Source organism: Lygodium microphyllum, chromosome 5 (assembly GCF_053477565.2).
Source record: "Lygodium microphyllum isolate KBCC chromosome 5, Lygodium_microphyllum_v1.1.10, whole genome shotgun sequence".
NCBI classification, from domain to species: domain Eukaryota; kingdom Viridiplantae; phylum Streptophyta; class Polypodiopsida; order Schizaeales; family Lygodiaceae; genus Lygodium; species Lygodium microphyllum.
The window spans coordinates 30,338,388-30,365,074 of NC_141139.1; the positions used below are offsets into that span (position 1 = coordinate 30,338,388).

A 26,687-nucleotide genomic window follows, 5' to 3' on the forward strand; every position below is an offset into this window, starting at 1 on the left:
GCTCCATGCACGTGAATTTGCTAATATTCATTGGACTCTATGTATGGATCTATTTTGTACATCCCAAGTTGTCAAGCTCGCCATGCCCGATGTATGAAACATGTGACATATACGCGATATAAGTGAAAAGTGTCTAAGAAATTTCTAAGGGATGGTTTGCCCTTGCAAGTCTTGTCGATACCTATGAGCACCACTCTTTGGACATGTCTCCATAGTCTTGTAGTCTCCTCGAAATAGCACACAATCATTGACACATGCATGGATGTTGTTATAGTCCATGTCAAGCTTTTGTAACACCAGTCATGCATCATCACAGGACTTAGGCATCTTGTTTTCAGGTGGTAATATATGATACTTCAGTAACTTGAAGAAAAATTAGAAGACGCCTTGAAAAAGCACAATAAGTGTTTTTTATAATAGATCCAAAAAAAATCAACGGAGCATAAAATGTACTTGAACAACTCAGTCACACTTGCATTGCTCCACCCGTACTTTGCTTGCACACTTAGGAGAGCAAGTAGCATCTTCAGGCGAGATACTAGTCAGCCCATCATATAATGGTATGGACGCTTCGTCTCTCAATGGATCAGATGATTCGACATCCATGGGCATCAATGCATCAATCGTTACCTCCATCTCAGGCTCCAAGTTTGGAGGAAGGTTCGAAAAAGGCCAACTGTCTCCTCTAGTATCGAGGGTGTAGACTGAGTCATGCCATCCAATTGGTGTATTGGCTCATGTAGTCCATCCATGTGCATCAATGCATCGATCGTTACCTCCATCTCAAGCTCCAAGTTTGGAGGAAGGTTCAAAAAAGGCCAACTGTCTCCTCTAGTATCGAGGGTGTAGACTAAGTCATGCCATCCAATTGGTGTATTGGCTCAGGTAGTCCATCCATCGCATGGCCACAAACTCTTCTAGTTGGTAGCAATAGGTGCATTCCTTGGGATGATGCATCACCTCCCTATACAAATTTTACGAGCACATCTAATATTTGTGTATATGATATTCAATTACTTTGCACGAATGTAAAGCATGATGGATACACACTTTTCTTACCGTTTGCTCAAATTCTGAGATCGCTTGATCAATGATCTCCAATTGAAACTCGTCGAAGTATTGTGCATGTTCTATGTATAAGTGACACTTTCGTCTGATTGCCAACTTGCATTGAGTGCAAGGACATGGGACACACTAATTAAGATACGTCTTGTGATCTTGGAAATCATGATCATCATCGTTCTCCATTTGGTCTAGTTATGGCAAACAACAAGTTTTTGTTTTCCTCATTGATGATCTTTCTTCATTTTAATCTCTTCTCTTGTTTCTCTCCCTTTCCCTTCATTTGTTTGCCTCCTGCCATCTCTCTTTGTCCGTTCCTTTTCTCTCCAGGTCTCTTTGTATTTATCTATCCCCCCCTTTATTTCTCTCCCCACCTATCTTTCTCTCTCTCTCTTTCCTTTTTTATTTACCTCTCTTCATCCTTCTTTATTTCTCTTCCCACCTTTCAAACTCTCTCTCTCTCTCTTTCTCCTTTTTTACTTTCCTTCCTTCATCCTTCTTCATTTTTCTCTCTCCTCTCCTCTCTCTCTCAAAATGTTTCTTTCTCTCCCCCATCTTCCCTCCCCACTCTCACATCTTCTCTCTTTTCCTTTTCCTCCCTTCTTTTCTCTATGTCTTTCTCTCTTTTCCTCTCCATTCGCACTTGATGCATCTTGTTACAATTAAAATCAAAGATAGAAAATAAAAAATTCATAAAACAAGACATTGAAAAACCCTCTCTCCCCACCCCTCTTTGTGTCTCTCTTCCCCCTCTCTCTTTATTTTTCTACCACTCTCTAATTCTCTCATTGTTTCCATTTTTCTCTCTCATTCTCTCTCGCTCTCTATTTGTTGTTCTCTCTATCTCTCTTCTTCTCCCTCTTTCCATCCTTTTTTCTCCCCCTCTCTTTCTAGCTCTCTTTTTTTTTGTTTCACTCTCCTTCCTCTCTTTACCTCACCCTTTTATCGACTCTTCCTTCACTCTCCATTTCTTTTTCTCTTCCCCCTCTTTCTTTCACTCTTTCTCTTTCTTTTTTGCCTCTCTCTTTGTTTCTCTCTCCCCCCTCATTGTTTCTCTCACTTGTTCTCCTCTCTCTCTCTCTCTCTCTCTCTCTCTCTCTCTCTCTCTCTCTCTCTCTCAATGCATCTCATTACAAAGAAAAATAAACAAAAGAAAAGAAGAAAACACAAGAACAAAGCAAGAAGAGGCAATGTACCTACCACAAAGGCCCAAGGATGGATTCTTCGCCTCCTCTTCACGACGTCCCTTCTTTCTCCCTTGCACACTTCTCCCTCTTCTTCGCATATGATAGTGACATCAATGAGAAGCTCTCCTTCTCTATCTTTCCCTCTCCCTCTCAAGGCGATGATCTCTCTCGCTCTCTCTTGAAAATGTTTGTGGCAAATGCCACGCACGGGTTTTGAGTGTTTTTTTTTCTTAGATTGGCATTGCTATTTGCGTCGCAAATAGCATCGTAAAATTAAAATTTGTGACGCTGATTGTGATGCAAATAGTGATGCCACTATTTTACATCGCAAACCATAGTTGCTATTTGCCCATTCCCTTGTAGTGACTTGAGTTTAATATAAAAATTCTCTAACAAAGATTTTAATAAAACATATCTCCTACCTCTTCAGCAAGAACAAATTCCGCAATTTCTAGATTCTTTTTTTGGCACGGTCTCCACTTCACAACAGGCCCTAAGTCTCTCATCTCTAACTTCAATTTGAGTGTGACCCTCCTCCCTCTTTACAAAGCCAAATTTATAGAAAAGAGAATGGCCCCTCCTCCTTAAACCTTATAGTATATATAGTTTTTCCTCCCCCTCTACATGACATGTTGTTGAGAAATAGACAGATGATGTATGCTCCAGGAAGAGTTGTACTGAATCCCATATGCATAGTGAGGAGAGTAGAACAACGCAACTTCTATAAAGCATTGTACTTGAGTATCACTTTCATATGGAATGAATACAATGTCATGATGCTTTGTACTTTCAATTAAGTGTCTCGACTTTGTTAGTGTCCTACACAAGATTGTGTTTATGAGTCCAAGCTGCCACCTTGGAACCTAATTCACTTGTGTAATAGTTTGTCTCTACTTGTCTATGTCATCATGAGTTTGGTCCTCATCTTCCACCCGCCACAACATCTGCCATGCTCTAGATCCACGATATTTAGCACATGTGTTGTTTAAAAGCCTAAAGTTTTTATTCTACATTTAATAAAAGGCATCATTGCTTTTCCCTTGTATGCCTTTAAATTTTTTCATTCACAAAAAGAGGTCACCCTTACGTGCTTACAGTGGCAACAAACGCATGCAACTTGCCACCTATATGAGACTTCAAATACTTTCTCTTGAGCATATGCACAAGATAATTGTGCAATATTAGCAAGATGAGGTGCATAAATTCTCTTAAATTTGAAGCTAGTTTTCCATTCAATGTTAGGTATCACATAGTCTTTTTGACTGGTCATTGAACAACATAGAAATGTACTTTTCTAGTTTGGCAAGATTTGTGAATATATGTCTCAACATCTTTGGGGGGCTTAGACTAGATAATGAGCTGAACAACATTAATATCTAGACCTTGAGTAGCTACAAAAATGGCTACTAGTACTAAAAAATTGCAAGTAAAAAACCCATTAAGAATAACCTCTTGTTGACCTAGGCTATATCCCCATGTAGCACATGAGAAGTAGGTAATATACTTGTAAGCTTAGATGCATTATTATTCATCTTTGTAAAAATTATGGTGTGACCACCACAACCAATTACATCTAGTATAAAGTGTGCTCATGCTGATCTTGCACATGGGAGGAGGAGATGTCTGATACTTGAAGTCGTCTTATTTTTTCATCACTACTAGATCAAGAGTTTCCTTTGTGACTTTTAAAAAATCTGGAAGCTATCTTTTGTACCCAATTAGGCATAGTTGCACTAAATAAAAGAATTTGAACCATTGTTGCATCCTCAACATGTCCGAGTATAGTCTCATGGTCATCCACAAAACCCATGTTTAGCTTCATCAAGTGCTCGAAAGCTTAGTGTTTTCATGTTCAAGTTTCATTGTTCCAAGTAATCTTTCACATGATCTAAAGTTTCTACCATCACATCTACTTTTTCTTGCAATGCACCATACTAAAGACCATATGGTGCTTGCTTATATATACAAATAGTACGGAGACCAAGAGCCTCCCCATAAAACTCAAAATCTGCATGAACTTGCTTTGCAAACTCTCATGTTGGTGCAAATATGAGGACACTAGGAGCTTTCCATAAGCATAGCTTCTCCCGTTGAATGTATCTGATAGCTTCAAAGACTTCAAAATAGGAAGCACAAAAGCTAGAGTTTTACCCTACCTAGTGTGAGCTTAATGAACAAGATCATTCCCTTCATATATGGTATTCAAGGTGAGAGCTTGAATAGAGAATATAACTTGTATGCCCTTTTAATTTTAGCTTTTTCCTTAGAGCATTCGATATTTTGAAATTGCTTACTACATAAGGATTAATGACCTCGTCTCCCTGTTCACTATTAGCATTGTCACTTGGTTCAAACCTTATAAGCTAATGTTTTTGTTCTACTTCCAATGATTGAGAGGCTTCTCTCTTCTTCTTCTTCTTCTTCTTCGTATTCTTCTTCCTTGAGTCATTAGCAATAAGAGTTGATGGCTACAGTGAACCATTGTCATCTCTTGTTTTTTTTCTCTTTATCTTCTTATAGCCATTATTTAAAACTCAAAGCTATGAGGAATCGTGAACAATGTCATTGATATCCTTGTTCTTAGTCTTGTTTTTCTTGACTAAGTAGACAACCCATCTCACAAGTGGAGGAGTCCTTCATGACCCTCAAACTCATGCATCCTCTTTTCCCACTCATCTTGAGGTTCCTAATTTGGTGTTGAATATCTGGATTCTTCATGCATGCAAGGAATAGTGCATGTATAATAAAGAGGTGCTCTCTCAAAAGCGCATGCATCTAAAATTTATTGCATATAGCTGCAATGAGAATTATGTTGTGCTATTCATAAAAATGGTACAATAAGTGCATTAACCAAACCCATGGCATGGAAGTAATTGAAAAAATTTAGGAGACAACCCTCGACTATAGTGCATCCAACAAGTGCAATGTAAAGTGCTCATGAATCCTTAATCCTGATGATATGCAAAGATATTGGCAAAAGAAAGTATACTTGATTCAAGATGTCCAATAATTACAATTGAAATCTAGCTCCAATCTATCCAAAAAAACACCAATCTCGATCAAGACAACCAAGTTCTCAAGCACAACAAATTCAAAGTAACGATAAAAACAATTCCTAATCTAATCAAACACAGAAATTTAGCTAGAAAGCAACAAGCAAATAGTTACGTAAACAACTAAGCACACAAAATCCTACTTATGAGATGTTTTACCAAGGGTTTTTAGTTTACGTGAAAACATGTGATATATTTAGCACTCCCCCTACTCTACAAGCATTCATGTGCAATCATTGCCTTCATAAAGTGATGCTACATCAATCATCCATTCAATTTCCTCATTCTTTTTTTATTTTTGCTTATTTTTTGTCCACTCTTCCAATTTGATGGTCATCGATCTCCATATATACTTCTTCAATCTACACCCATTGATTCTTTGTTTATGTGCTTTTCCGTCTAAGTCTTCTTATGCATAAGCTCCATTTGTGTATATTTTAGTCACTATAAATGATGCCTCCCATTTCGTCTAGAATTTCTTCAGAAATGTGTGATCCAACTTAGTGTTATATCTTAATACCAAGTTTCCTTTTTTAATGTTTTTATTCTTGATTTTTTGATTAAACATCTGAAGATTTTTGTCCTAACTCCTTTCATAATAATCACATGCTTCTTGCTTGTTCAATTGTGTTTCTTGCAATTGTAATAATCTCTCTTTCAAATAATCTTTATCCTCATCTTCACTCAACTTTTCAAGCATCCTCAAAGTAGGTATTTCTACTTCTACATGCAATAAAGCTTCTCTTACATAAACCATCTTATACAAAGAAAACCCAATACTCTCTTTTCTCAATAAACAATAATCCCATAATGCACTCGAAAGCTCAATATCCCATGTTTGAGAATGATCTTTTGTTACCTTTGACAACATCATAATCATGTCACCATTGAATCTCTCATTCAAGCCCTTGCATTGAGTATAATAAGGTAAATCAAATGGTTTTGTTATCTTCATTTTCTCTCAAAGATAATCAAAAGGTTCTCCTTGAAACTAGGTCCCCTATTAGATAAAATTTCTAGAGGTAACCCAAACTTGTAGCATATGTTCTCATACATAAATTTTCTCACATAAGTAGCTCTGATATTCTTATGATATAAATCTTTCCTCTTGAATTATGAGGTAAAGGACCAATTGCATCCATTCCCCATTTTTAAAAAATTTCATAAACAAGAATTGACTTTCTTGTTTTTGGTTTTAGAATTTTCTTACTCATTCTTTGACATTCATGACAAGACTTGCACCAATGATTTACATCCTAATGCAAGCTTGGCCACATATATCCCTCAATCAAGATTTTTTTGGAGTAAAATATTGTAAGCATAATGTCCTTTGCAAGCTCCCTCATGGTTACTTTCTAGAATATGATAAATTTCCTCTTTCCAAGGTACTCTTCTAAGAATAAAATCAACTCCTTTTGCAAATAGAATGTCATTCACTATTTTATACCTTCCAATGGCCCTTTTAAAAAACCCATACTTTTTTTCTTTAGGAATACTAGATGGTACCCTCCCAATCAAAAGAAACTCTTCTTCCAACTCAAGTTTTTCTCTTCCTTGATACAAAGGAAAATTTGCTATGGTAGCAAATAATTGATAGATTGTAGCTTGGGCAACATCATGAGCTTCCTAATTTTGTTCTTTGGCTATGTGTTTCAAACTCCAAGCTTCAAAATGATTCAAATCTCTCTTGATCTTATTGCACATTCTCTTAAGTTTGGGATTCTTGATTTGCAAGACTTTGAAAATTTGCTTTACTAAAAGTAAATCATCACCTCTAATCTTGAATCTTCTAATTTCCATTCTTTGACACATTGAAATAGCTGACTATAGAGTTTCATATTTAGCTTCATCGTTACTGTTTGCCTAAAGTTTTGCCATTTTCTTTCTTATTAAATTTTCTTGTGGATCATAAACCACAATCCCACTTGATGATGCTTGATGTGCATTATGATAAGAACCATCGAATTACATAAAAATTGAGTTTTCAATCTTTGGTCTAGCCTCCTCCTTATCTCTTATTTTTCCTTTCAATAAAAATGAACTCCCTCTATAGGTCAAAAGGTCTACTATTGTTGCTTGAGTTGATTCCTCAACTTGGAGTTTATACTAAAATTCCTCAAGCTCAACAATCCACTTCATAGCTCTCTTTGACATATTTGAGTCATCTATTAGATGTGGCAACAATGTATAGCTAGTTAAAATTATAAAGGGCCTAGGCAACAAGTGCCTCATGAACTTCATGAAAGGAAATATCACACTGATCATCACTAGTTCAATTTCAATATAAGTTCTTTCTACTTGCATCTTCATTCTGCTAGCAAAATAAAAAGGTCTCATATATGGAGAATTCCTTCCTGGTTGTGAAAGAATTGCTCCAATAGCATCTTCTCCTACTAGAGGATTCACAAAGATTTCCCTTTCCCAATCAGGTGCTTGAATAGATGAAGCATGACTTAGAGTTTCCTTGACAAGTTAGAACACTTCCTCGGCTTCTATTATCCATTCTAAAGGATCCTTCTTAGCTAAAATCTACAATCTATAATGGGTAAAGCAATTGAGAAGCCAATGATATGAATCTTGAAAGATATCTTACCTTATAAATGAAAGTCATAAGCTCAGTATTTTCAGGTGATACTAAAGTGACCAAAAGCTTTTTTAGGATCTGGCTCTATTCTATATTCAAAAATCACATGACCAAGAAGTTTCACTTTATGTTGAGTTATCTTACACTTTTTTGGATTCAACTGAAAACAATAACTATCCATTCTCTCAAATACTTTATCCAATTTTTCACAACGATCAAGTCTTGAACATTGTGCAGATAGACATCATCAATAAAGTCCCTCATAAATTTTCCTAGAAAAGGAGCTAACACTTTGTTTACCCTTCCCCGATACCATGATGGTCCATTACTAAGTACAAAAAGTAAAACTCAATAGCAAAAACATCCCAAAGGTGTTATAAAGATTATTTTCCTTTGATCTTCAAGAGCAATGCATAACATGAAATAACTTGAATAGCCATCACACGCACTATAACTTTCATAACATACAACTAAATCTAGAATCTCATCAATAAAAGGAAGTGGATAATGATCTTGCTTTGTGGTTGCATGTAAAAGTTTATAACTTACACAAATACACCAACCTCCTATCTTATTTGGAGCTATGTGCTTATCCATTTAGAATGTTCAATAGGATCAATAAACCCTGCTTGCAACAAATTTCCAACCTCTTCTTTCAACACAATCATTGGTTCTAAAGTCAAGGGCTTTAATTTTTGACAAAGAAGTTTTATATATTCTTTAAGTTTAATTTTTAGGCCTTCCCCTTGCATACCTCTAATTTCTGTGCAAGAGGTTACAAAGAGATATGAATACTTACTAACAATGGTTAGATATTGTTTTTTCTCTCTCCCTTAGTTAGCTTGCGACTCAACATTTTTTCCAACAACTCTTTTTTTAATGTTGAAACTTGAGATCGTCCCATCAATTCTTCTAACTCCTCTAGTTTTTTCTTCTTCATCTTCTCCAATCATCATGCTATCATGAACTTCCTACATTTTTACATCTAATACTTGAACACTAGATTGCCTTTATTCTTATTTCTTATCTTCTTCTTCTTCAAATGTTCCCTCATCCTTGAGTAAAAATAAAAGTCCATTGTCTTTTGTTGAAGGAATTGTCTTTCTCCTTCCAAATATTTCACAAAATCTAGAAAAAATTGTCTTTTTTTTTGTTAGATATATAAGTGTCCTCGATTCCTCTCTAAATTTTCTTGTTTTTTGTTTTCTTATAGGGTTTAAGGTTTTTCTCTCTTTTTTCTTCCTCTCTAACACTTTCTCTACTATTATTGATGAAACTTTCGGATCCAAATCACATTGTGAACTCTCATCCTCATTATCATTTTCCTCAATACTATCACTCTCATCCTCTTCTTCTTCTTCTTCACTATCATCTTCATTCATCATTTCCCTTCTTAATGCCATGTTGAACTTTCTTGCTATCTCTCTATGAACATAAATTGTTATGGCTCCTCTACCCCAATCTTGTATAGCTCCAGTCTTCTTGAGCCAAGGTATACCAAGAATAAGAGGAAAAGCTCCTAACCTTGTTGGCATAATATAGTAAGTTATTTTCATGGTTACACCATAAACTTTATCTCCAAGTCTTGAATTATACATATGTATTTTACCTTAGCAAGATTAGCAAGCCTAATTCAAAATCTAAAACTCGCAATTATTTGAAGACCAAACTATTCTACACAAGCTTGTGTAATTACACTAACTTGTACTTCGCCATCTATACATACCTTCCCTATATTTTGATTTTTATACCATGCATCTACAAAAGGGCATATAAGTGGTAGTTCTATACTTAAAACTCTTGTTGTTCCTCTCCTTCTTTCCTTTTCTTTTGGATTTACAAATTTCTTCCACTATCTTCTCATTCTAAGATGTAGCTCCATTGATTGTACAAAAGTTATATATGCTATCCTACCCATCATACCCCTTCTCAAATCATAATCACTTTCCTCTTCCCCTAAAGGAATGTCAAAACTATGATAATGTTTCTTAAGTTTCCTCATTTTTTCTTGCTCCTTCTTCTCTTTCTTCTCTCCCTTCTTTGCCTTTCTTCCTCTTTCGTCACTAGTCTTACTAGTTTTAGGTTCCCATCTCTCTATATCTCTCCTCCTTTTGGTTGTAGGCATTACATCAACTATTTTATTTTCCTCACTCTTTTTTTTCAACAAGGATATAATTTATGGTAGTCTTACCTTTCTTTGCCTTCATTGGTCTTGGTGCTTGGGATATAGAATGATATCTAATTTCAACACCATAATCATTTTATCTGTTAGAAAGATTTTGAGGTAAATGATACATGTCTCCTCTTGCTCTAGGTGAATAAGGACAATTTGTGCTTATCTATCCTATTTCTCTATAAGAATAACCGCTTCCATTTCCTCCTCTTCCTCCTTTTATATTTTCTTGATTGGTATGTCCTATAGATTCCCCATTACCTCTTCCCTAAGGCCTTCCTCTCAAAGCTCCCAACCTTATGTTTTGAAGTTACCCAAACAATTGATCCTCAACCTTCGAGGTTAGTTGTGCATTCTATCTTGTTAATAACTGATAATTTTGCTCACTCCCTTGCAAAGTTTGGTCTCTACTATTAATATTTGGTGTTTTAAAAGTTTCTCGCTTTCTAAGTTTTTTCATTTTTCTTTCTTTTTCAATTGCAATCATTACTACTCCCTCAAAAGTGATTGATTTCTTAAATTCTAGTTTAGTTCTCACCTCTCCCTAAAAAATTTCCACAAAATGTTTTACTTTTAGCATTTTTGGAGCTCTCTCTTCTCTATCTAGAGATGTGTTCCAATGATCCCAAAGTCGAGTGAATTCTAGGGTAAAAAGCTCTATGGTCTAGTCTTTTTTTTTTTTTTTGGCAAACTTGTATATTTTGCCAAAGACCTTGGGAAGTCTTAGTCTCTTTAAAATAGTCAAGGAATGCCTTATTGGTCGCTTCGTACTCTATAGGAATAGGGGGATTTCTCATTCGTAAACTTTTTTCATAATCCTCAAACCAATATCTAACTTCATCCAACAATTGAATCTTTAAAATTTGTAGTTTTAGGGTAGGGTCTATGATATGCTAGATTATCATCCAAGCTCCAAAATTTTGAGGCTTTGCTGAGGATCCTCTCCTTTTGAACCATGAAATTTAGGAAATGAACTAGCCATTGTAAATGGTCACTATAAGTAAGCCAAAAGTAAACAACAAAGTCAATTTCAATACTCCTCAATGCGAGTACCAAAAAAGATGTCACGTGAGTGGTGATAAAAAATAATCCTCTCTCACAACTCAAAAACATGAGAGAAAAGTAGTGCCGAAAAGATGAATGATTTTTCCAAGTGAAGAACTCAACTTAACCAAACCATGAATACAAGGCCAAACACGAACAAAATAACTAAACTAATAATGCCTCTTGTAGCCAAAGAGAACACACAATATACAAAACACTCCTTTCCATAAAAATAAACTTCAAGGACTTAAGTTCAATATAAAAATTCTCTAACAAAGGTTTTAATAAAAAATATCTCCTACCTCTTCAACAAGAACAAATATCTACAATCGTTGGATTTGCTTTTTAGCAAGATCTCCACTTCACAATAGGTCTTAAGCCTCTAATCTCTTTGACTTTAAATTAAGTGTGGCATTAGAGCTATTTGGAGGTCAAAAGGAGGGCCTTTTAGAGGAGAGGGAAAAAAGGGCGCATCCAATAGGGTGGAGGTCAACGTAACGTTGGGTATTTTCTAGAAAACATAGGAAAATAGGGGAAATTATCAAAAAATACCATTTCTGCCGCCAAAAAGTGATTCATGTGGGGCCAAAATGGATATATGCGTAAATGTAGGAGGGAGGAATTTTGAAAGGAGATTGTGCGAGAGCATTCGAGCATAAACTGTGCCCAGAATCCTATGTACCCTATGTATTTATTGCCCTATGAATCTCACATTAGCACAACATAAACCGTGCAGTTTATCACTTGATGATTCACTATTTCGAGATTCTCTCTTCTATGCACTTTCTCATCTTCCTCACCTTTGTGCACTTTCTGCATTCCTCCTCAGATTCTCCTTCCATGCCCTGCTCACTTGAAAGATTCCTCACCTCTATGTTCTAGCTCCATGGCCTCTGCTTCACGTTGTATCACTTCTAGATGCTGTGCAAGTTCCATGGCCTCTACTTGCAAGCCTCGTAGACCCGTAACCTCAGTTCTCTCCATTACCGTGCCTATTTCACTTGAAGAGGATAAATGGACAGAAGTTCTTATCTCCAAAGGGTCATGGGTTCTTATGCAGCCGCGCCGACAGAAGCGCAAGCATGTTAAAAGTGTCTTCAGGTGGTCATGGAAGGGTAGAGTTATTGCCTTCAGAATCCAACAAGGCAAGACAACGGTTAAAGAAGTCATGGTGCAGCATGTCTACATGCACAATGAACTTATCATGGCCCCTGGCCATGAAACACGGCTACCATCTCACAGGCCAAACTGTAAGTTTCTTTATTTTAGATGATTGTTTAGTTTAGTTAACATTTCAGGTGTTTTTGATATTGGGGTGTTTGATGTTTCATGTTTCATGTGTCTGAGACGTGTTTTCGGGATGTGTTTATGTCCTGCAGATGCGTATTCCTCATCATATGAGGAATGGCAGCCTGTGAAGTGTGTTATTGGGATCATGAGTGTAATCCATGGCCATCTGGGCAATGTACAATATGAAGGGAGAGCTGGAGGTAGCCTTGCGGAGGAAGGTGTGTTCTTTTATGATCATTTTTATCAGCTTGTGGACCAAGCTCACACAAAGGGATACCTTCGCAAGCTCCATCTAGAAGAAGAGTGGAATACATTGGTGTGGCCAGTGCCAAACATCACTGTATTGGAGGCGACTCAAAGCAGGTTATACAGAGATGTGCAAAGATCACTGCGAGCCACCATCCCCACGAAGCTCATAAAGATTATTAATTTTATGCCCGTCTCTATTTTTGTGGAGCTATTCGGGGCATTTGATGTGAAGGTGACAAGGACAATGCTAGTTTTCCGAAACATGAACATCACTCTCTCAGCCATGCTACTTTATAAGCATTGGTATATGAAGCAGGTTGAATAGGTGCACTGCCAAATTGCTTTGGATACACTCGAGGTGAAATACATGATTGCAACACAGATGTTTATTATGTCATTTTGGTATGGTCGGCAACGTTACATTGGCGGAGTCCTTGTGCCTATGGACCAGGAGTCTGCTAGCTTGGAGGACAACCAAGTAGTGGACATCGAGGTATTAGATGAGAAAGGCACTCTCGTTACAATCATTAGTCTACGACAAGAAAATACGCTACATCAATTACGTATGGATATACATGAGGAGTCACCACATATGTTACCGACAGACTTCTTCTTTGTGCACAATGGAAGGCGTGTGATGAAGAGACAAGAGATGCAAATGAAGTGCAAGGACCCGGAAGACAATAAAGTGTATATTTCCTGATAGGTTTATACCCATATGTTTAGTAAGAATTGTCTAAGACCAGGCCGCAACATGACGTAATGTCCCGTAGTAAAATAATGGTTCATTAGTGTAGGTTGGAAAGGGCGTGGTTGCCTCCGCAAGAGAGCCCATTCACATCTAATATAAGCAGTCTCTATACATAAACATCCATAACAGGAGACTTCATAAATAACACAACTGCATACATGAAACTTGAGAGTAACAATATATTATAGAGCTAGAAAGTGATAAGAAACTGTGCAACTCCATGAGACACAACCCCACACAGTAAGAAATTATACAACTACAAAAGAAGTAGAAATTTACAAGAAATTGCAAAACTCCATAGTCAAAATGGATTTTGCTCAAGGAACTGGGTTACATTAAGGTTAGATTCGTGAAGGCTCTTCAAGTATGGCATAAGACTTGTCTGAAAAAACATGTCAGAGGGATTACCATCGAATTCTAAGGGGCATATAAATGTGTTTTGACCATTGCATATGCACTTATCTGGTGTGTCATCAATTAGAAGTGTATTTACAAGGTCATAATCTACATTTAGATTCACAAAGGGCTTTGTGAACAAGGGCACATATGGCTTCTTCTTATTGCCTCCTACGATAGCAGTGCATTTATCTTGAGCATATATAAACCTAAACGATGAGGGTGCAATACAAAGATTGTTGTGTAACATCCCTACTAAGGGCATAAGATTTTTGGAGGTCATGGAGGACCATATCCCCACTTGAAACCATTGCAACACAAAGCGCAAGAACTCCAGTAGGTGTGGCCGGGCCAGGCCCCCCACCATTCTCTTGGTGGCCTTGGCTGACTATGTGAAAAGGGAGAAGTCTCGCCTCAATAGCAGCCCATTGACATCCAAAACGAGAAGCCTCTATGATAAATACACGTGGAATGGAAGGGGAAAATATGCACAAAATAACTGAAACATCTTGAAAACTCAAACGTATAAGTGATTTTCACCTGAATAGGGTGACATGGCACTAGCGCAGGGACTCCAACCCCTGAGACTTTGTCCACAGGATCGTCCTCAATAGTACTGTCCCCACCACCCTCTGGATCTACCTTATCTTCATCAACATGCTTTTCTTGGTCCCCACCTCCCTGTGCTTCTGTGCTCTGGTGATCTCCATGTACATCTCCATCCCGCCCTTTGCTTCCATTGTCCCTGCTATCGTTCCCTATTGTTTCTTGCCCACCCTCTCCCTCCTCCGTGGATCCACCACCCTCTCCTGAATCCGGGTTACGATCACCTTGGTCACCTTCATTAGGATCCTTTTCTTCCTTGTCACCGTCTCCTTTTGTTTCAGCATCCTCCTCTTGCTCCTCACTCTTTGTGTCTTCACTGCTGTCTTCATCTTTAGATATGTCCATCTTTGACTCCTGCTCTGCTTTTCTCGGAGAGCCTTGGCTCTGTGCGGTCCCCCTCCTGGGCGGTACCTCCTCGATATCTTCATCAAAAAAGGATGAACCTTGCTCCTCTAGTATCTCTTGGGAGGCAGCAATGAGGGTGTGTATCATGCTTGCCCTATGTCTCTCAACGTATGCACTGTCATACTCCTCCATAGTTTTCTACACAGTAGACATCATGATAAATTTTTATGTGTGCCTTGACGCGATAATGAGTGTCCAATGATCTTGATTGACAATATGCGCTTCAAAGTGCACTAAATAAATGCAAGGATGAACGGGCGGTTTATTACCTTGTTTATTAGAGGTGTATCTGTGAAGAGCAATTGCAACATGTATTCGGTGTGGATCATCACTCTCCACCCGCACGAATATTTGTCCTTCTGTGGAGAGACTTTTACCTCTTTGATATCTGCCCTTTTGGCACTGTCGAACATGCTCTCGAGGGTCATAAGTAGTCTCTTAATACATCTGGAAAACTGATTTTTGTACACTGTCAACATACTGAACGGGCTAAGAATTAAAAAAAGGGAAGGATCGTTCACGACAACAATCAAGTCACCAATAGACTGTATCTGGTATACTTACGTTTGAAACTCTGCGTGCATTCCCGGAACAGAATTGAGCATCCATACGACTAGCTTTTCGAGCTTGATCAATGCCAGACTCTAGTGACCTCTGTTCTCATATGGTAGGATGAGGACTCTCACCTCTACAGGGTTACAAAATTGAAACCAAGTGTGATAAACAGAGGACAGTGTGTTTGATGTTCTCATAAGCTGCGATAGTTTTGGGTTCCCGATGAATACTTCTTGGTGGCAATCACCCGGAAGCGTCTGTTGTATCAACCTGCGCAAGCAAGTACAAAGAGTACGTGAGAAGGAATGGAGTTAAGCGTTGGCTCTGAAACTAAGTAAAAGTCTGAGTTCCTTACATTAAGCAGGCATACAGAATGCTATCTGACACATGCGCCTCCTTGTCCATAAGTATCTTAGCATCCCTGATGTCAAGACTCAGTTGTACTTTCCCTCTCTCAAAATCCACAAGTATGTATAGCCCTCCTTTGAGTCTAGCCAGATACTCCGAGTTTTCCTTGTCCATTTGGAGGGTCCTGTCTTCCTGCTGTTTCTGGGAAGTTTCTCTTCTAGCTTCCATCCCTTTTCTCTCTTCTTGTGCCCTCTGCCTTCTTGTGAAGGTCTCTGCTTTGGCTCTTGTGTTGACATCATGTGTAACATCAATCGGTCCCCGGATAAGCAGTATGTCCCTCATTTTGGCGTTCATGAAGTCGCCTGGGTGCAAGAGGTGGTCGTATCTCCATCACAACCTCTTCAACGTATCGAGGTCCTTCAGCATGATTGTCCACCTCCCAGAGTGTGCAACGAGAAGAGCTAGATCATTTAAAATCTCAATAATGAAGTCCTTTGCAACTTTCTGGAGACAAAGCAAGGCAGCCCTCTTCCAATGAACCTGCATTCCCCAGTTCTCACAAACCTCTCGTACAACCCTTTGGAAAGGGAGCTTCAGTATGCACAACTCAGTAGTTTTTTGGGCCGCTCTACACTCCCTAAGGATGTTAGATTTCTGACTGACCCTTTTGTACCTATTTTATTTTAGTATATGCACGGGTTTCCCTTTCCTGTTGGATGCCTTCTCTGCTCTAGCTTTCACTATGATGCCTGGGCCAGATCTCGCTTTCCTTGCCGTTGACTTCGTTCTTGCCATTTAGACCTGCACAATGGCGTGGATATAAATGTCAAAAAAGGGAGCTTATTTACTGATAACAAATTAAAGTGCGCTTTGACGCGCATAGCATCATCCAAGAGCCCAATGATGCACGTCAAAGGGCGAAACATTTTTTATGCTAAGTAACTGGGTGCTTTTGCACCCGCCTAATGCCTTATGAGCCTCTGCTTGTGAAAGGGCAATCCTAACTCTAACCTAACCAAATGAGGGTCCTTTGACGCGCATAGTACCTTATGAAGGCCTTTTACAAGCACCTATGTGTCAAAGGGCTATATGTATTCTAAGCTCAGTAAACAAGTGCCCTTTGATGCGCATAGTGCCTTATGCATGCCATGGAGATGCGATTGCGCGTCAAAGGGCAAAACTTTTTAAATGCTTGGAAAATGATTCTTTTTAGCGCGCATAGTGGCTTCTGAAGGTCCATGACATGCTACTACGCGTCAAAGCGAATTGAAATAGAAGAAAATGGTTTGTTTCAAGAATACCTACCTGGTTGCGTACCCGTCCAAGCTAAGGTCGTCTTTGTCGCTCCTTCTTGCTCCCTTGCAGTGAGTTTATCTACTGGGCTCTCTCTTTCTCTTTGTCTCTATGTGTTTGTGTGTGATGCTCTCTCTCTCTCTCTCTCTCTCTGTTTGTGTTTTTGTCGCACACTCTCTCTCTCACCCTAGGCACTATCGATTTTGAAGTGATTCCTGGGAACGCAAATGGCGTGCTATATCTCTCTGTGTGTCGCGCTATCAGACTATCTCTCTGTGTCTATTCCAGAATGTTGTCAAAACTTAAAAACGGTTCTTTAATGCATGTATGCAGGCTCTTTAACCCACGTGGGAGAATGGTACATATCCGTTAGAAGATGACTTTCCGCAGTTAATCCAGGAAAGTGGGCACGTGGCCCGAGGGAATCAGAGGGATCCGTAGTAAGGTACAGTAAAGGTAGTGAGAGAATGCGCCACTTTGCATGAGAGAGAGAGAGAGAGAGAGAGAGAGAGAGAGAGAGAGATAGCTCCTCTGTGTGTGTGTGTGTATGCATGTGAGAGAGAGAGAGAGAGAGAGAGAGCTCCTGTGTGTGTGTGTGTGTGTATGCATGTGAGAGAGAGAGAGAGAGAGAGAGAGAGAGAGAGAGAGAGAGAGAGAGAGAGAGAGAGAGAGAGATAGCTCCTCTGTGTGTGTGTGTGTGTATGCATGTGAGAGAGAGAGCTCCTCTGTGTGTGTGTGTGTGTATGCATGTGAGAGAGAGAGAGAGAGAGAGAGAGAGAGAGAGAGAGAGAGAGAGAGAGAGAGAGAGAGAGAGAGAGAGAGAGAAAGCAAGCATTTGAGAGAGACAGAGAGAGAGAAAGAGAGTGCGTGCCTTTGACAGAGAGATAGAGAGAGAAAGGGAGAGAGGGAGACCTCCTGTGTGTGTGTGTGCGCAAGCGTTTGTGTGTTGTGTGCACAAGCATTTGTGTGCGACAGAGAGAGAGAGAGAGAGGGAGAGAGAGAGAGAGACAAAGAGAGAGAGAGAGGGCGTGCATTTCAGAGAGAGAGAGAGAGAGAGAGTCTCCATCAGAGCTGCATTGGAGGGAGTTTGTTGCGATCATCAGCTTGGTGGACCGGATCATCAGCGAGAAAGATGTCTCAAGAAGGTAGGTGGTCGTTCTCTAGTTCTGATACCAAATTATTTGTTTAATAGTATTTGTGCGCTTTGACGCGTAACAACTGTTGCAGCAATGTCAAACAAATGTATATGCGTCAAAGCGCACAACTTTTTGACCACTTTTCAAACCTGGCGTGCTATGCACAGATCAATAGGAGTCATAATCTCCTGCTCTTTGACGCGCATATGGCCGTATCAAGACTACAAATGCGCTTATGCGCGTCAAGGCGTTGAGAATTTTGACCGTAGTTTATGTCTGGTTAAACAAGCCGTGCACTTTCAAGTCCATAAGGGTCTTGGAATCTTTTCTATTTCTGTATACACTTCAAACGGGAAATTCCGTTCTCGCAGGTTTAGGAGGATGTGGGAAGAGGCCATATTTTCTTGACCTTGAGCTTAGCCAAGTGGGGAGGGTTCAGGTGACTGCAAAGGGAAGCCAAGCGGTCGTTGCACATTCATCAAAAAAGCGTGTAGTGGATTTCTCAGCACCATCACCAGCAGGTTCATTTGAGGAGGAGGGAGACTTTACCCATGTCATAGAGTGTGCTCAACCTTTACAAGCACTGATGCCTGCTGTGGAGGTATCACCTCTCACTGGAAGCTCACACTACTGGAAAACTCAAGCTATGACAGGTTTTCATGAATATTCGACCTCCACTCTGTGTGAAGATTGTGCTGCTTCAAATCTTGTCTGCCTTTTAGAAAAGAAGACCAAGGGACCGTCCCTCAAACGAAAGGTAGACTTCTCAATGCCCCAACCAGAGCAAGAGCCCGCTCCCAAAAAAACAGCAAGCAAGAAAAAGTCTGTAGCCCCCACGCCAGCAGATTGTGAAGCGGCTTTAATAGACTTCGTCAATGAAGTGGGAGCATCGAAGTATTATCCCGATTTAGTAAATACATTCAACACAGCCGTGCCGTATCAGGAGATCATCAGAGAGAACATGGAATATTACACTATTGAATTCAATGATTTTGAAGCCCAGGTAGAGAAAGGATGGGTGACATCAGATCAGAGGGACTCTGTTCATCTCCTTGATTGCATAAAGGACAAGAAGCAGAACAACATCCTATATAAATGTTATCTCCTTCTGACGGGCCCTTATAGGCCATTTTGGTGTCCAATGCACAAGAAGGACTGCAAGCTTGTGTCAGTGGAGATACCTGCATTGTCTATACAAGAATCTACCCAATACAAATGTTGAGTTATTGTATGAGACAGAAGAGGAGACAGAGGATGAGGGCTCGGATGTGGAAGGAGACATTGAAGGAGTCGGAGTGGAGGAAGTGTTCTCACCTACTGAGGAAGAGAATGAGACCAAGGCAATAAGTCTCAAAGATATCAAGAATAAAGTTTCAAAGGTTCCACAGTACACAGGGGAAGTTGGTGTTGTTGACACTTCGCTCCAACTGCCCGCTCTTCCTGAGTTTCAAATTGAGGGAAAGCAGTATCTGTTGCTCAGCGACATCCAGAAGGTGTTCTCTATCAGAGAAGACTTTGCGCTTGCAGCAATTGCAAGGAGCGCAGAGGAGGAGGACGGGTTTGTTTCCGTGTTCGTTTCCGACGATGATATGGAAGACTTGTCACTAGAGGAGAATTTTGATGCAGGTTAGTGCCTCCTTTTGTGGTTCAACAAGGTGAAAAAAGACAAGGAAAGAGGTAGAGTGCCAAGTGAGCGGGAGTTCAGGTAGTTTCAGGAAGTTATGGGCTATGACAAGTTGCATGAAAGCACTACTCATTTCCTGGAGGAATGTCAAGGGGAGAGAATGGGTAGTGTGAACCTTCAGAACGAGAAAACCTTCCTCTATGACGAGAAACTGGAGGTGATGCTTACTTTGCTTTCATCATTTGCTTTGATTAGATTATGGTGGAGGTTCTTATTCTTCTCACTGTAATTCGGATTTGGTCTATTTGGTTTATTGCAGAGGTTGTTCGGAGAAGTAGATGAGTTTCTAATCAGGCACAGAAGAGAGTTCCATGGACGTGATACAGCTCTAAGGCACTACCTGAGGGGGCTTGCAAAATCGAAGGTTTTAGTGCACCACAACAACCTCAGTGATGAAGGTGTTGTCGCCACATTTTTCTTCAAAACACTCTCCCGGTTTCTCGGTGGACAGGCTATCCCTAGCACCTATGAGAAGGTAATTTTGGTAGAGAAGTTCACAGCCCTGGATGTCTTTGGCTACCAGCTTGTGTCCCAATGCTCGAGAAGGGGCTATTTTAGTGCCTATGTAGGGCTTGCGTTAGCATTAGGAATAGAAGACAGTGAGTAGCTAGAACCCTATGGAAAGAACCAATTAATACAACTCAAGAGAAAACAAGACCAACTTTTACTAGAATATAGACCGATTGAGGGGCAAAAAGATGTATGATGTATTCCGCAACATTTCATTATACATTGTTAATATAGTCCATTGCTTTGTAAGTGGCTTTTTGGTTACAATGTGTTCACTGCATCTAACTACAGTTCCTTCACCCATCGATGGTTAATAAAGTGGCATTCCTGTCTCCATCTTTGTTGTGATTCAAGAGCATTTGAGTTTCTGAATGCTTCAATCTTCTTCTCCCTTTTTTATTGAACTTCCCTCAAAGCTTGCACAATCTTTGAACGTAGAGTCTCTTCTTTGTGAAGCTGTTGCATTATTCGTTTGTAGAAGCACTGGAAGAGTTCACAAAGACTATTTCCTTTATGACTGCCACCACCATGTTGAGTATGTCTGAAGTATGCATTGTGTGCCATATAATGCGACTTCTCCATTCCCTGAGTGCTCCATATGCTTGGATCACCGTACTTTTGAATGAAGAATGGTAGATGATTATAGATGATGTGCTGACATACAACAATATCATATGTTTTAGAATTATATCTTGAGATGCAAAATGATGTAGGCTAGATTTTGAAGCTTACCATGTAATGTGTTATGTTGTTTTCTGTTCAGGCTACGGTAAATTGTTTTTTGAATTGTTGAAAGTGTGTTTGAAAAACCTTGATGTCTAGAGTCGACCAGGACTCCTTGTCGCACATCTTGAAGATGTTGTCCACTGCACGCCATACCTCTGCCTTTGCATTTCTGGATGCAGCCTCATGGTCCTTAACTGCAATGTGTAGTTTCCTCCATTGCTCGTACTCTATCCTGCTGATGTGGTTGGATGCACACTTTTTAATTGTGTTGTTGATTGGTCTCGATAGGAACCACCTTGCCTTCACTCCACCTATAGAAACCTTTCTAGGAAGATCTTTTTCATTGGTGGAGAGCTTCTGGTCTTGCTCAATTTGAACATTTCCTCCATAAAGTTGCATACTGGATAATACCTTTTCAATAGCAGCAATGCCATCATGGCGTTCAGAGACTGATTTCTGATTTTCCATACAAACCCAATGTATAGGTTGATTAGTTTCTCTATGACACGACACCGAGCGTGCATAGTACAAATGTGCACATTTTTCAATGGTATATCAAAAATAGATCGGAAGCTCTTATCCAGCAATTGTCGATCGGGTGGCTTTGTCTACCACTTGTGATCAAGGGTTTTTGCATGCTCCATGCAGTACATGCATGGTAAGGTCAAGGCCCCTCGATTGCAATTGTATAAGCATTTTAATGTCTTTAAATCAGAGGCCAAGTGCCAAACAACTTGAAAGGTGCCTCTGTCTCCAACAGTAAGAGTCCTTTGCCCTCGCATCTGCCCACTAATAAGATCAGGAATGGGAGTTCGTCAGAAGACCCATTCCAAGACATCATGGTCCTCGGTTAAAACCTACACCAAATCAAAATAATACATCTATTAGATTGAGTGTATAAACCACACTGTATTCACAAGAAAATGACCTGGCAGTACATACAAGAAAGCAACCGAGCTGCCATAGATTCATTTCTGATTGTACTGAGAAGTACAATGGATCATCCTTGGGCAATTTTCCCATTCCTCTATCCATCAATGTTATGGCTACTCTTTCCACCTTCTTATCATTCAGGATCTCACACTCGTCCATCTTCAGAACAAAGTTGAGAACATTGTTTGTTTCAGCATGTGTGATATTGTAAAACTAAACCATCCTTCTCTGCAACAGCTCCAACTCCATGAAGATGTTGTTGTGTTCATCCTATTTGATAGTGCCTCATTTCCCTTTGTATTCATTTCTAGTGTGGTACGAGGATCCAACATAGTCATTTTGCTTCTTGTTAAGTCTCTTCCGAAGCTTCCAAACATCTGTAGTGGTTGGTAGAAGTTTTGGAGTGATTCCTTTTGCTTTCAATGCAGACTTGACAGTCTTATGTAAGAAGGCATATCCTTTCGTACTAATACCACTCTCATCCATAGCGCTCTGTACATTTTCAGTGGATATGGTGTTGTTGGTAATAAACTGATCCACCACCTCCCTTTGCACAACCTTAAATTTATTCTCTTGCAGTAGTTTCTTTGCAACCTTCGAGCTAATCAGAGGTTTCATCTGCATTGTGGGTTACTATTTGGGTTGATATTCTTCTTGTCGGGTTGCAATACAACCCTGCATGCAGAACCCTAGTGTTAATGTATGGAGGAGCCAAAGGAAAGAAGGCACATAGAAATTAGAGGGCACATAGGAGCAAGAGAGTACATAGAATCAAAATGCTTACCTGATTGCTTTGATCCTTTTCTTGAGTCCTCCTAAATTAACCTTAAGATCCTCTACGTTTCGCAACTTTCTTTTCCTTTGCCGAGGTCCAATAGATGTTTTCTTCATTCTGTATTGTTCAACTTGCTTTTGTAGCTTGTTGATCTCCTGTTCCTGGTGCTTGAGCTTTTCTTCTTGCAACTTGCAAAGGTCTCTAAGGTGACAAAGATGGGTATTTTGAACCTAGAACATCTCTTTCTCAATTGTAGGGGTTACTGAAATTGATTTACAGTAGCCCAACAAACCTTTCTGTCCATCTCCAACAAACCTGAGAAGTGAGGTTGGGCTTGAGAAAGGTGGTTGACTGTAGGTTTGAGGATCATGTGGGTAAATAGATCCATCACACCATATATCCACATTCTTGGCTCTAGAACACCTTAGAGCATTCCTTTCATTTGCTGATACAAAGCTGCCACCACGACGTTTTTGCACTGGAGTGTAACTAGGTTCAAGGTCAATATGAAGATGGTACTTGGCATTGTCAACATGGACATGGGAGTCCACCATTGCTAATAGAGGTAACAACAGCCCAGTAGATTGCTATTACCAACAAAGGGAAAAGACCAGTAGATCACCATTGCCAGGAGGGCAGGAGGGATTAGAGGGGTTTAGTGGAGGGCAGGATGAAGAGGTCAAGTGGGACTTTCCCAACTACAGATGGCATTGAATGTAGAGGGGTGGCATAGTATATGGCATTGAAGGTTTATAGTACTCTTACTCCCTAAAGATTCCTGACTTTAAATTTTTCCATTCATTAGTGTGGGCCGTCATTATCCACAAAAGGTGTTACTAACTTTCTCAGGTGGCTAGTTAAACACACCTATTTTATTCTAGAAAATGAAGATTTTGGTATTTTTCTAGAGAGATAATGATGCAAATACCCATTTTCTTACAAGGCCCTCCTTTTGACCTCCAAATAGCTCTAATGCGTCCTCTCTCTTTAGAAAGACAAATTTGTTGAAAAGAGAAGGGCCCCTCCTAAACCTTATAGCATATATAGTTTTTCCTCCCTCTCTACACAATGTATTGTTTAAAAGCCTAAATATTTTATTCTCCATTTAATAAAAAGCACAATTGCTTTTCCCTTCTATGCTTTTGATTTTTTTCATTTGCAAAGAGGTCACCCTTCTGTGCATCATGTAATATTAGCATGATGAGGTGTAGAAATCCTCTCGAATTAGAAGCTAGCTTTCTGTTCAATGTTAGATATGGTATAGTCTTTTTGATCGGTCATTGAACAACATAGAAATGCTAGTCTTTGTTGCTTCTCTAGTTCGGCGAGATTTGTGCATATATGTCTCAACATCTTTGGGAGGCTCAAACTAGATAATAATCTGAACAACATTAATATCTAGACCATGAACAGCTACATCAATGGCTACTAGTACCGAAAATTTACAAGTACGAAGCCCATCAAGAATAACCTCCCATTGACCCTAGGTTATATCCCCATGTATCACATGAGTAGCAGATAACGTACTTGCAAGCTTAGATGCATTGTTATTCATCTTTGTAAAAATTATGGTGCAATCGCCGCAACTAATCACAATTTAGGATAAATTGTGCTCATGCTAGTCTTGCACATGGGAGGAGCAGATGCCTGATACTTGAACTCCTCTTCATTTTCTCATCACTTCTAGATCAAGAATTTTCTTTGTGACTTTTAAAAATCTAGACGCTATCTTTTGTACCCAATCAGGCATAGTTGCACTAAATAAAAGGAAACCGTTGTTGCATCCTCAACAGGGTGGAGTATAGTCTCATGGTCATCCACAAAACCCATGTTTAGCTTCATCAAGTTCTTGAAAGCTTAATGTTTTCAAGTTCAAGCTTCATCTTTCTAAGTAATCTATCACACAATCTAAAGTTTCTACCATCACATCTACTTTTTCTCGCAATGCACCATACTAGAGACAATACGGTGCTCGCCTATCTATAAAAATAGTACTGAGATCAAGAGCCTCCCCATAAAACTCAAAATCTACATGAACTTGCTTTGCAAACTCTCATATAGGTGCAAGTATGAGGATGCTAGGAGTTCTCCATAAGCACAACTTCCCCCCTTGAATGTAATTGATAGCTTCAAAGATTCCAAAATAGGAAGCACAAAAGCCAAAGTTTTACCCTACCCAGTGTGAGCTCAACCAACAAGATCATTCCCTTCATATGCGGTATCAAAGGTGAGAGCTTGAATAGGGAATATAACATCTACACCCTTTTCATTTTATCTTTTGCTTTAGAACATCTGATATTTTTAAAATCACTTACTACATAAGGATTAATGACCTTATCTCCCTATTCACTAATCAACATTATCACTTGGTTCAAACCTTGTAAGCTTATTTTTTCATTCTACTTCCAGTGATTGAGAGGCTTCTCTCTTCTTCTTCTTCTTCTTCTTCTTCTTTGAGTCGTTAGCAAGAGGTGATGTTTGCACAGTTAACCATTTTCATGTCTTGTTTTTTCCTCTTTATATTCTTACAGTCATCATTTACAACTCAAAGCTTTGAGGAATCGTAAACAATGTCATCAATCTCCCCGTTATTACTCTTCTTTTTCTCCTTTCTTGAGTCAATCAAGTATCTATTGTAATGCCATTGTTTTCTTTAGATATATTAGCTTTTGATTTAATGGAATGTGTCCTAACAAAAATTATGCTTTAAAGATGTATGCAATGCTCAATCACTCATGATTTGAGGAAAAAATGCAAATTCGGAACTCATACCTTGGAATCACACCAACCATGCAATACACGAAAAGATGAATGCATTGAAAAAAGTATGCCTAGCTTGTCTACATGTGCTAGTGTGCCATGCAAGATGCAAACATAATTCCTTGATTAATTTGAATCCTTAACCATACCCCTCATCTCTTGATGCAAGGAAAAAAATAGTTGTACTCCTCTCCACTACCCAAATCTTAAAAACTCTCGAAAAAATAACGGTCCACATGATGTTGACCAAGTAGACAACCCATCTCAGAAGTGGAGGAGTCCTTCATGACCCTCAAACTCAACCATCCTCTTTTCCCACTCATCTCGAGGTTCCTAATTCGGTGCTGGATATCCCGATTCTTTGTTTATGCAAGGAACAATGCATGTACAGTAAAGAGGTGCTCTGTCAAGTGCGCATGCATCTAAAATTTATTGCATATAGTTGCACAATGACCATCATGCTGTGCTATGCATAATGATGGTGCAATAAACGCAACCCATGGCACGGAGCTAATTGAAGAAAATTAGGAGACAACCTTTGACTATAATGCATTCAACAAGTGCAATGTGAAGAGCTCACGAATCCTTAATCTTGATGATGTGCAAAGATATTGGCAAGAAAGTATACTTGATTCAAGATGTGCATAAATTACAATTGAAATCTAGCTCCAGTTTGTCCAAAAAACAGAAATCTCAACTAAGAAAATCAAGTTCTCAAGCATAATAAATTCAAAGAAATGACAAAAATAATTTCTAATCTAATCCTACCTATGAGATGTTTTAGTGGGGGCTTTTAGTTTACACAAAAATGTGTGAGAGCGCTAGTGACGCCTCCATTCCACAACCCAAAGTCGAGGTTATCTCTTCAAAATTTAAAGAGAACTTGTTTAAATAATGGTAAGTAAATCTAGGTAATAACATCAATGATCTGATTAAATCATAACTATTAGGAAATCTAGGATTGTTGTGGATACCCAAGATGTTAAGTAGAAGGTCAAAATATTAGGTGCTTAGGAGAAAATTTGACTAGAATTATCCTCATCTGATGGCATCTAGTCATCGTATAGCAAATTCTTAAACATACTGAAAGTTTTATATTACTAATGAGCTATGGGTTTAGAAAATTCATAATGAGATATTTAATCTGTTAAATCGACTATACTATGA

General features: G+C 39.2%; 2 pseudogenes; both read right to left on the bottom strand.

Annotated features, from left to right (window-relative positions):
* Window positions 1–3,309: 3,309 nt before the first annotated feature.
* LOC148035650 (DEAD-box ATP-dependent RNA helicase 7 pseudogene) lies at window positions 3,310–12,087 on the bottom strand (annotated as a pseudogene).
* Window positions 12,088–23,942: 11,855 nt separating this feature from the next.
* LOC148035651 (DEAD-box ATP-dependent RNA helicase 7 pseudogene) lies at window positions 23,943–25,120 on the bottom strand (annotated as a pseudogene).
* Window positions 25,121–26,687: the final 1,567 nt, after the last annotated feature.